At 44.5% G+C, this 11,926-nt stretch overlaps 1 protein-coding gene across 4 annotated transcripts in view; it reads right to left on the bottom strand.

Annotated features, from left to right (window-relative positions):
* NAP1L1 (nucleosome assembly protein 1 like 1) overlaps window positions 1-5,468 on the bottom strand; it is a 32,588-nt gene extending 27,120 nt beyond the window's left edge. For all 4 annotated transcript variants that reach the window (XM_079773759.1, XM_079773761.1, XM_079773760.1 and 1 more), the window contains exon 1: window positions 5,319-5,468. The gene's annotated coding sequence lies outside the window, so the exon portion shown is untranslated. The remainder of the gene's footprint in view (window positions 1-5,318) is intronic.
* Window positions 5,469-11,926: the final 6,458 nt, after the last annotated feature.

Below are 11,926 nucleotides of genomic sequence, written 5' to 3' on the forward strand. Positions count from 1 at the left end.
TTTAGGCTTGGGGACGGTGGTACCTGCTTCCCAAGCCTGCCATCAGAGGGCGGGGGGGGGGGGGGGGGGGGGCGCGCTTCCCAAGCCTACAGCCTGGGGCAGAGTCTGTAGGCTTGGGAAGTGGCCGAGCCTGGAATTGGAGGGAAGGGGGGAAAAAAAAATCAATGGAAACATATCCTCAGGCGAGAATAAAAATAATAAAAGAAATGTCATATCTTATGAAAGGCACATCTTGAAAATGCCTAAAGAAAGTTGTCATTTTTTCATGGTGAAGGAACTGGAGTCCATGTTGATGAAAATACCTCGGTGGCTGCGGTGACTGGCAGCAGCTGCAGTAGCAGGGTGATGGGGCTGGCACCTTCCCCTGATCTGCCTGGTCGCCTCCCGCAAAGGGAGGACAGACTGCTCCAACAGGGAGCGGGCCTAAGCCATCAGTAGAACATCCCCTGAGGGCTCCCAGTATGTGAGAGGGGGCAGGCTGGGCTGAGGGACCCCTCCCCAGTGCACTAATTTCGTGCACTGGGCCCCTAGTCCTATATAATAAAGAGCTAACATGCTAATTAGACCCAACAGCAGATCATCGGAAGACCGTCCTGTCAAAGCCAGGGCTGCGAAGGCCTGAGCCCCTTATACGAATTTCATGCATCAGGACTCTAGTTACTAGAGATAAAAAGGTGAAAGGTTCACCCTAGCTGGTATGGCTCAGTGGATAGAGCATCAGCCTGTGGACTGAAGGGTTCCAGGTTCAAGTCCCATCAAGAGCACATGCCTGGGTTGTGTGCTTGATCCCCAGTAGCGGGGAGTGCAGGAGGTAGCCAATAAATGATTCTCTCTCATCACTGAAGTTTCTCTCTCCCTTCCTCTCTGAAATCAATAAAAAAAATATATATTTTTTAAAAAGTGAAAGGTTCAATTCACCATCCGAAATATATAAAATATAGAAGATCTCAATGAAACGATAAGGTTCATCAGGACTGAAAGCATACATTAACCTGAGAACTTGAATGCAAAAAAAACCTTTCAGTGGAGAAAAAGAGGGTAGCAAGTGATAGAATCAGGCCATAAACTGAATATTTTGTGATCTTGTAATAGCTAGATGTCCAGAAATGAGCTATCTAGTAACTTATCAATGCAATAAACCCAATTCTAAATAAGTTCTCCTTACTTTCAATGAGCAGGAAAGTTAACATTTATAGGGCCTACTCTATAGTGAATTAAGCTTTCCTCTTATTTATAGATAAAATAGTAAGCAACTTGCTCAGCCACACACCAGAGATTAAATGAAGAAACTAGGAATTAAAATCTGACTTTGAAAACCCATGCCCAATCCACCATTCCAAATACCAAGGTGCCTTCTCTATCAGCCTACTGCTCCATAGATTATATAACAACAAACTAATTATTCCTTTATGAAAAATTACTACTTTGTGATGAAACAGCCAATCGCTACAAACTACATGTTTTAAAACGAAAGAGTTAACACATAAGATTTCCCTTTACCTCAGACCTCATTCCAAATGCACTTCAATAAATCTGTCTTTCAAGTATTGCTGCTCCATTAACATTTTCAGTGGTCCAGGGCCTCAGTACTTTAGTCCCAAGCAAAATGAACTCCTATTTTCGAACACTATCTTCTGTTCAAGGGATCTCATTACCTAAGGTATTATCTGATCCAATGGCAGAGAAATATACTGGATTGGACTGATATTCGAAAATACACGCAAACATAAACAAACAAAAAAATTTATTCACCTGAAATATGACATATGTTGGAAGACAACTTCAAAACCACAGCTTTTCTTTGGAGCATAGTGAAACCCAAGCAAGAGGGCTTTTGAATTCCAAACTGATGTACAGCATAATAATTTAAGTCAAGGTAACTGTCCCTTTTAAAGCATTACAAAATACTATTCATAAATCATCATTGCTCAGTTATGCATCCTTGGATAATTTCTTTCAACTATCCAATTTTCTCAATAAAATGGTCATACTACCTATCTCCAGGAGCACTAAATAAATACATGCAGAATTTAAAATGTTACCTGAATAATCACCCAATAAGTGCTGACTGTTGTGTTCTGTAACTGTTTACCTTAGAAGATAATCCAAATAAACTCTTCAACATTATAGCCCCCTTTCCCAATAAAAACAAAAACATAGTAACCTTCAGAACTAGTATGCAGCAGTAAAAGGCAGTTGATAACCAGAAGTATACAGGTTACTTCTGTAGCAAGCCCAGTAATGTGATCTGGTGGTCTGCTGTCAATGTACTAAACAATTTACTAGTACAAGGATGAGTGAAAACGACAGCACTCACTTTCTAACCCCTACTCTGCCCAACATGAAAGAACTTCTTATTCAGATGAAATTAGTATGAAATGGGACTTATAGGTTCCTTCATATAAAGAATGTTATAAGTACTACTCCATCCCCCAATCTTTTTCTTCACACCATCATCACAATTCTAGAAAACCAATTTGCTTTTTTGGTTCATAATGTAAGAGATATATTCAAATAGGTGCTAAAATATTTACTCAAAGAATCAACTAAGAATACAAGTAATCACAGATTTGATTACACTTGAGGATCTGAATAGATCATTAGTTTTCTAAATTAATCAGGATCCATTCCCTCTAATCCTTTCTTTCATTAGTATTTCAAATTTAAAACCAAGCAAAAAGTGAACAGAGTAAGCAAAGTAGTATTTTATTGACATTATTAAAGAGAAAACCACAGGCCCAAAATGGCCTCACTCATGCTAAAAGCCCATGATACCAAACCTAGATTTAATACCTGATCTAATTGAAGTTTCATCCTCTCCCAAAAACATCTTTTTAAAAACATGTTTTTTATTGATTTCAGAGAGGAGTGGAGAGACAGAAACAATCTTAATCAATCTGGATTTTGCTCAACACCAATTAAGTAATCTGTCCCATGGACCATCTCCTTGCCCCTCTCCATACCCTTGGAAAGCAACAACTGCATAATAGAAACCTCAAGCCCTAGCTGGTTTGGCTCAGTGGAAAGAGCATCAGGCTGAGGGCTGAAGGGTCCCTGATTTGATTCCAGTCAAGGGCACATGCTAGGGGGTGCAGGCTTGATCTCCAGTAGGAGGTGTGCAGGAGGCAGCCAATCAGTGATTCTCTCTCATCACTGATGTTTCTATCCTCTGAAATCAATAAAATAAAAAAAAGAAACCTCCCTGCTGAAAACAACCCCGTTTTCTTTTTTGTTAACATCAACCTTGCCCTATCCTCAAAGGGGTGGATGGGATGCTGCCCATCCTTTTAAAAAAGCCAATTAGATCTTCAAATGTACTTGGCTTAATTTTGTTCTTTAACATCTTGAAATCAAACAGATTCTGCTGCTTTTAGCCCCCTTTTCTACAAAAGGACTATGTAATTAATGTTTAGAATCAAATCAATCATCTGGAGATAACATGAAGAAGTTAAATAAGAAATAAAGTGAGCAAAAACAGCGCCTGGCTGGTGTGGCTGGATGGTTGAGCGTTAACCCATGAACCAAGAATCCTGGTCAGGGCACATCGCCCAGGCTGTATGCTAGATCCCCCAGTAGGGGGCAACCAGGAAGCAATAGATGTCTCTCATAGATGTTTCCATCTCTCTAGCCTTCTCTCTTCCTCTCTCTAAAAAACAAAACATTTAAAAAGTCAATGGTACTGTATAATTAATTTTTTTTAATGATCAATAGCATTTTGTATTAAGTTTTGGTACAGGCAAAATTTTTAAATGCTATATATCAAATAAGAAAAACAACCTATGAAGTCAAGATTATATTAGATGTTTAGTTCCATCTACCCTTCAGGCTTCCTAAAAAACAAACGCACATTTAAATTTGGCCCATTTTTGAGCATTTGATACTCATTAATACTCCCAGAGGATCACTGTAAACCTTTTACCTCCAGTCAGTTTTTAAAAACTACTTATTGATTTTACAAAGGGAGAAACATTGATTTTGTTGTTCCATTTATTCATTCATTGATTCTTGTATTTGCCCTGATAGGGATCAACCCACCACCTTGGCATAACAGGTTAACACTCTTAACCAACTGAGCTACCTGGTCAGGGCCCCCTCAGTTCTAAATAATTCTAAATACAGCAGGTCCTCGGACATTGTGGTTCCCCTCAATGTTGTTTCATTATAAAGCTGATTGTGTGGTGTAGGAAATTAACTCTTGTTTACATTGATTAGCCTATGGTAATCTGGTTTCCTTAAACACAGTTTCGCTTAAAGTCAAAGAACCTATCTTTTCTGGGAACTTCGATAAAGGAACCAACTTTAAGAAAGCAATGCAAGTCCTAGAATGAAAGACACTGCAGGCCTTCGGCATTGCCACTTACTTCAGAGCCGATAAAGGGGTACATTCGTTAGGGTCCATTCTCCCCCAATAAAAAAGCCTGGTCAAGACACCCATCCAAATTCTAGCTGTCCCTGAGGTTCACAAAAATATTCTAGCAATGGAGACCCTGCTCACCCATCACCCAGCATTCATACTTTCCTCCTGTATCAATGAAAAGATGAAGACCAAAGAGAAGCAGATTGAGCTGGACACCCAAGGGCTAGACTCATTGTTCACTCCTCCTTCTTACATCCCACCATTTCTACAACTTCCAGCAAGAAAGGGCCACTGAAGCTGGGGGGTCTCCCATCCGTCCCAGGTGGCGGCCACGTGTGAGGGAACCCGCCAGGGTTTCCCCGCCCCGCACCGTCGCCACCTCCAGGGGGCGGGGAGCCCGGGAGCCTCGCAGCCTCCCCGCCCCGGGGCCTCATCCCTTCACGGCCCCTCCCTCCCATCGGAATTCGCAGCCTCCGCCGTCCTTTCCATCCCCCCCAGCGGCCTCCTCCGGGTATTAATTTGGAGGAAACGGGGACGTCGAGCCCGGCCATCGGCTCAGCCCTCGAGCCCGGCCGGCACTCCGGGCGCCAGGGGCGTCGTCCTCGCCCCCTCCGAGCGCCCGGCCGGCACCGCGGCCTCGCCCCCGTCCACGCGGAGAAGCCGGTGGCGCTCGGGGTCCCGCGGCGCTGCCGGGCCCGGCCCCCGGGCCTCCCAGGCCGCACCAACCCCCGCGCCTCCTCAGCGGTCCCCCAAAAGAGGCGCGGGGTGATCCCGGGGCCCTCCCGGGCTATGGGGTCGAAACTCGGCGGACGGCCCCGGCTCTGGCCTCACAGAACGAGCCGGAGCCTCGGACTCCCCCCCGCGGGCCCGCTCTGGCCCCCGTCCCTCCGCCCCGACCCTCCGCGCCGACCGCCAGGCCGACATTCCGTTCCCCCTTCTCGTTCGGGCCCCCATCCGTTACCGATGGCGAGCACGGGGAGCCCGGCGGCCGGAGCTGCGCAGTCCGTGACTCCGGGCAGCGGCGGGAGGAGCAGGAGGCGGCGCTGCGAGCAGATGGCGCTAAAAAAGACCCAAGAGCCCGCCGCTCGCGCTCATATACAATTAGCGTCAGCACGTAGGGCCACACCGCCGCCCTCCCCCTGGCCTCGCCGTCGCCTAGCAACGCGAGCGGGAGGCGGGCCCAGCACGAGTCGCTTAGCAACAGAGCCGTCCTTCTTCTCTAACGACCTCCACGCCCTCGGCGCCCAGCTCGGGTTCCTCCGTTCCCGCTTCCGCCCCCTGACTACGCCCCGGGCCATCTCGCGTTTGATCCGCGGCTCTGGAAAGGGGATTTCAGGCCCTTTCGTTCCCGGGGAAGGCCTCGAACTTCGCGTCTCGTCCCTATGCGCCTCGCTCCCCTGGGCGTGATGCTGGCAGAGGATGAAGGGGCGGCAGGACAGCCGTCTGGTCCCGGCTCGCCCCCACGTGATGGGGAGCGATGTTTTAGTTCCTAATTCCTGCGTCTCCCTTTCCCGGGTAACCATTTTCTCCCCCCGCCCCTTTCTTCCCCAAAGAACAACGGCGCTTCCCTCCTGACCACCTCAGTGGCGGCTTCTACCGGTTTTGCTTCTCCAGAGAGTGGATCTCCGTGGCTTCCAGGGGTGCTCCTCACCCCACCTTCAATATCCTTTCACTCGACTCGTGGCCCCTCATTTTTGCTTCAGTTCTTTTGATGGATGAAAGTGCACGTTTTTGTGTTTTCTCTGGATGCTTGATAATGAGAATAGACTTGGTTCATCTTTCTGAAAAAGTAAATCCCATGTAAATGCTCAAGATTGCCGAACGGCTGGGCTGTTTTTACATTGATGTTGGATTGACTAACCCTTAAAACAGTGGTTCTCAAAGTGTGGTCCGGGTTCCCAGACGCTTTCTAGGGGAAGGTCAAATGTAAAAATACTTACTAAAAAGTTATTTGCTGCCCTAGCCGGTTTGGCTCAGTGGATAGAGCGTTGGCCTGCGAACTGAAAGGTCCCAGGTTCGATTCCATGCCTGGGTTGTGGGCTGGATCCCCAGTGGGGGACTTGCAGGAGGCCGATGGATGATTCTCATCACGGATGTTTCTATCTCTATCTCTTACTTCCTCTATGAAATCAATAAAGATATAGTTGAAAAAATAAAAAGTCGTTTGCTTTTTGCACGTTTATTCTCACAGTGGAGTTTTCCAGAGGCTACATGACATGTGATATGGAAGCACTGAAAACAGCAAATGTTACCTACCACGCAGTCATCTGCTGTTAAACCAGACATTAGAGATTTGCAAAAATGTGAAAGAATGTTTTGTAAAGTAGTTACTTTTGTCAACTAATGATAGTTGAGGCTAATACAAACCAACAGGAACTCCAATGTGGGGTTCGTGAAGAAGGAAACTTGGTGCAAATAGCTCAATTGTGACAGCATGTGAAGCAGCTCAATTATGAAACAGCACCGGTGAGGCCTCTCTCCAGCCAGAAAGGCTGTTCTGTCCTGGTCAGGTCCAGTCTGCTGCACCTGCTCTGCTAGTGCCCTCAATGTTTCAACTCCAGCCGCAGATCCTCAGTCTTCAGTCTTCGGTGGAAAGAAAGTGTGCTATCCAAGCCACAGGGGATCTTATTTATAGAAGTCCCTGCCCCTGGTCCCTGATTGGGCCACCCTCATGTAAATGAGGCTCCAACTCCTCCGTTTGATTGGTCAGAATGAAGCTGCTCTGATTGGTCAGTGAAGATACAGCAGCACAGCTCTGGCTGTAGAAGGGAAGTCTCAGTCCTATAGATTGAAATAGGAACTTTGTAAGAGTTGGCTCAGAACTGGAGGCAGGCATGTCAGTGCTGGAGGCAGGCAGTTTAGCAGGGGTTTGCCTGAGAGGGCCCCTGTTTAGAAGCCACTGCTAGGCTCTGTTTTTAAATTTGAGCCCAGTCAGTCACCGGGAGCACTTAGTAGGTATCTTCTTTTTTAGGGTCAACACTTTTCATATAAAAGATTCTTTCATATTTAATTGGTTTATTTTTTTAAATAAGAAATAACTATTCTTAAAATGTCTTTGTTTTAATTTCTAATGTGATAAATATCAGTATCTGTAATGCACATAGAAGTTTCTTTGGGATCCTCAGTTTTTAAGTGTAAAGGGTCCTGAAACCAAAATGTTTGAGAACCTCTTCTCTAAACGTTTCATTCCTTGAAACTTCAAACTGCCTAAAGTTATCTATTGTAAGCTCACATTTAGCAAGTATCTTCTATTCCATTTGAGAGAGTACAGTTTTTTTCCCTTGACACTCCCCAATCTCATTGAAATTAGTTGCTTTTCCCACTCTATGCTACAGATGCCTCAGTTTACCCATTCATTTTGGTTTTTCACATGTGATTTTTTTGTTTTTCTCAATATTTTTATTGTTTTAACCTTTTTTTCAACCTTTATGTACATCCTACTCAACAATGATGTAAGGCTAACAAGGATTATAATAACATCAGTAATGACTCCTCATGAAGAATCCACAATACATAAACTAGGTGGACCAGTGCCCAATGTGTACATACATGTGGCACTATTTTCAGTGGAGGTCTCAAGAGCACTGTATTGTAATCAAACCTATGCACAATGCAAGGTAATTCACATATTAAAAATGAACTAAATAGCTTTCTCTTCCTTTCCGTAAACCTTTTTGGTGGTAGAACAACTTCTGAGACCAAATTGAGAAGTTACCCTTCGTGATAGTTTCTGTCCCACTCCAGGGGCCCCCACCAATTTCAGGCACTGACCGAGTGCCCCAAATTTCTGATGCTTCAACTCCCAACCCCAGGTTTAAGGGCTTATTATTACTAGTCTTTATAGATATGTAAATATATATTTTTCCCCCTCTTCTCCAGCATCCTCCCCCAGCTTCCTCCTCCCTTTCTTTCAATGTATCCTAGTCAATCTAAAAATTAAACAATAACAAATTGCTAATCATGCCTTTTAATGTGATCTATTGAACCACAGTTTGTAAGTCTAAACCTCTGCCATTTAAGTCCAGGGAAGGCCAAGCATTTATTCATTCGTTAAGCAAATATTTATGTCAGGAACTGGAAATACAGCATTGAACAAGAAAGACTAGATTCTTGATTTTTAGTGAGCTTATGTTTTAGTGAAGTTGAGCAAGTGACAGACAAGTAATGAAATAATTGTAGATATTAGTAAGTGAAAGAGCTATGAAGAAAATAAAATGAGACAGAGGGGTAGAAGATGAATAACCTAAAGTAACCATTGAGCTTTGCACTTTGACCCCTCTTAGATTCCCAAGTCACACAACGTAGTTAACTCATCTAATTACTAAAACTGGTGGCCCTGGTCACTGATCTTGGACTATGCTAGACTTCTGGTTTAAAGTTCCTTTTTCTTCATCCCCCATAATTTTCACTTGATAGATTTTTTTATAGCATTGTAACCTAGTCAATTACAAGTATGGCTTTGGGACTCAAACAGCCCAGGTTTGTCCCTATTTTGTTGTGAAATTTTAAACAATATGTAAGTTGCATAACATGGTACCTGACATATAATAAACACTAAGAGTTAAACATTATAAACCTCTTACTAAGGTTACTGTATTTGTTTTTGCTTTATTTAAAGGTTGAGGGAACTTCCCTGAAGTCTTTTAATAGTATCTAACACTGTTTTTTAAAAATATATATAATTTTATTGATTTCAGAGAGGAAGGAAGAGGGAGAGAGAGATAGAAACATCCATGATGAGAGAGAATCATGGATCAGCTGCCTCCTGCAAGTCCCCCGACTGGGGATCGAGCCCACAACCCAGGCATGTGCACTTGACCGGAATCGAAACTGGGACCTTTCAGTTCGCAGGCCAACGCTCTATCCACTGAGTCAAACCAGCTAGGGCAGACACTGTTTTTGTGAAATATTTTATCAAAAGCTATCTTTTCACAAATTTTTATTTGTAATTGATTTCAGAGGGGAAGGGAAAGGGACAGAGAGATAGAAACATCAATGATGAGAGAGAATTATTGATTGGCTGCCTCCTGCATGCCCCCGACTAGGGATCGAGCCTGCAACCTGGGCATGTGCCCTTGACTGGAATCAAACCCGGGACCCTTCAGTCCACAGGCCACCATTCTATCCACTGAGCCAAACTGGCTAGGGCCACAATTTTTCCTGAGCTGAAAGAATCTACATAATTACTACAAAAGTGGTATAACCAAAATTTTTAAATTGGATCCAGATACTGAAGAGATCAACCAGACAAGCCAATAACAAAGACAATATTTTTTTTAATTTAATAAATCTTTATTGTTCAGATTATTAAAATTGTTCCTCTTTTTTCCCCCATAGCTCCCCTCCACCCGGTTCCCACCCCACCCTCTGCCCTTGCCCCCCCTCCCCCACTGTCCTCATCCATAGGTGTACGATTTTTGTCCAGTCTCTTCCCGCACCCACAACACCCCTTTCCCCCCGAAAATTGTCAGTTCACACCCTTTCTATGCCCCTAATTCTATTATAATCACCAGTTTATTCTGTTCATCAGATTTTCTTATTCACTTGATTTTTAGATTCACTTGTTGATAGATATGTATTTGTTGTTCATAATTTTTATCTTTACCTTTTTCTTCTTCTTCCTCTTCTTAAAGAATACCTTTCAGCATTTCATATAATACTGGTTTGGTGGTGATGAACTCCTTTAGCTTTTTCTTATCTGTGAAGCTCTTTATCTGCCCTTCAATTCTGAATGATAGCTTTGCTGGGTAGAGTAATCTTGGTTGTAGGTTCTTGCTATTCATCACTTTGAATATTTCTTTCCACTCCCATCTGGCCTGCATAGTTTCTGTTGAGAAATCAGCTGACAATCCTTTGGGTGCTCCCTTGTTTTTCTCTTGCTGATTTTAATATTCTCTCTTTGTCTTTTGCTCTCGGCATTTTAATTATGATGTGTCTTGGTGTGGTCCTCTTTGGATTCCTTTTGTTTGGGGTTCCCTGCACTTCCTGGACTTGTAAGACTATTTCTTTCACCAGGTGGGGGAAGTTTTCTGTCATTATTTCTTCAAATACGTTTTCAGTATCTTGCTCTCTCTCTTCTTCTGGCACCCCCATAATTCGGATGTTGGTACGCTTGAAGTTGTCCCAGAGGCTCCTTACACTATCTTCACATTTTTGGATTCTTTTTTCTTTTCCTGTTGGGTGTTTTTTGCTTCTTTGTATTTCAAATCTTTGACTTGATTCTTGCGGTCCTCTAGTCTGCTGTTAGATCTGTGTATAATATTTTTTATTTCAGTCAGTGTATGCTTAATTTCTAGTTGGTCCTTTTTCATATCTTCGAGGGTCTCACTAAATTTATCGGCCTTTTCTAGAAAATTCTTGAAAAACCTTATAACCGTGGTTTTGAACTCTATATCCAGTTGTTTGCTTTCCTCCATTTCTTTCATTCATGATCTGTTTCTTTGTCTCCGCATTTTGGCTGCTTCCCTGAGATGATAGAGTGGCTTTGTGTGCTAGGTGTCCTATAGGGCCCAGTGGATCAGCCTCCCCAGTTACCTGAGGTGGACACTCTTGGTGCACCCCTTTGTGGGCTGTGTGCACAGTCTTGTTGTAGTTGAGCCTTGATTGTTGTTGGTATCACTGGGAGGAATTGACCTCCAGGCCAATTGGCTGTAAGGATCAGCTGTGTCTAAGCTAGGAGAACTTCTATGCTGGAGACACCCTTATGAGACAAGACTTGCAAAAGCCTCTGTGCTCAGCTTGGATGGGGTGGAGTCTCAGGGCAGAGCAGACAGCATTGGCTTCCCGTCAGCCCTGCCCTAATAGGCCCCTGTGTCTCAGTGTCCCATGGTAATCTCTGCAAGCACCTCTGAGAGAAAGCCGCCCTCGAGTTCCGCCCGCTGCCAGACAGTCCAGTTTCTCCCCGAATGAGTCTGGGTCCCCAGAGTCTCGCCCAGAACTGGAGTTCAGTGCAGTCGGGAACTTTTGTCTACCTCCCGCTTGAGAAAGCCAGCTGCATACTCAGTTGCCAGTCCTCTCCGCCCGTGCACCTCGGTATCTCTGCCTTCCTCAGGTCCTCTGAGTCTCAGTGTGCTTTTCTCTGTCCTGACAGTCCAGTTTCTCCCCATATGAGTCTGGGTCCCCAGAGTCTCGCCCGGAACTGGAGTTCAGCGCAGTCGGGAGCTTTTGTCTCCCTCCCGCTTGAGAAAGCCAGCTGCGCACTCAGTTGCCAGTCCTCTCCGTGCTTGCGTCTCAGTACCCCTGCCTCCTGCAGCTTCTCTGAGTCTCAGTGTGCTTTTCTCTTTCCTTCTAGTTGTAGAATTTCCACTCAGCCAGCCTTCCTGTGGTTCTGGATGATGTCCGGTTTTTTGTTTTTTTTAATTACTTTATTGATTAAGGTATCACATATTTGTCATCAACCCCCCCCCCATTCCCATCCCAAACCCCCCCACACGCATGCCCCCATCCCCCTGTTGTCCGTGATCACTGGTTAGGCTCATATGCAAGCACACAAGTCCTTTGGTTGATCTATCTCCCTTGTCCCCACCCTCCCCTACCTTCCCTCTGAAGTCTGACAATCTGATCAATGCT

Source organism: Cnephaeus nilssonii, assembly GCF_951640355.1.
Source record: "Cnephaeus nilssonii genome assembly, chromosome: 6".
Classification (NCBI taxonomy): domain Eukaryota; kingdom Metazoa; phylum Chordata; class Mammalia; order Chiroptera; family Vespertilionidae; genus Cnephaeus; species Cnephaeus nilssonii.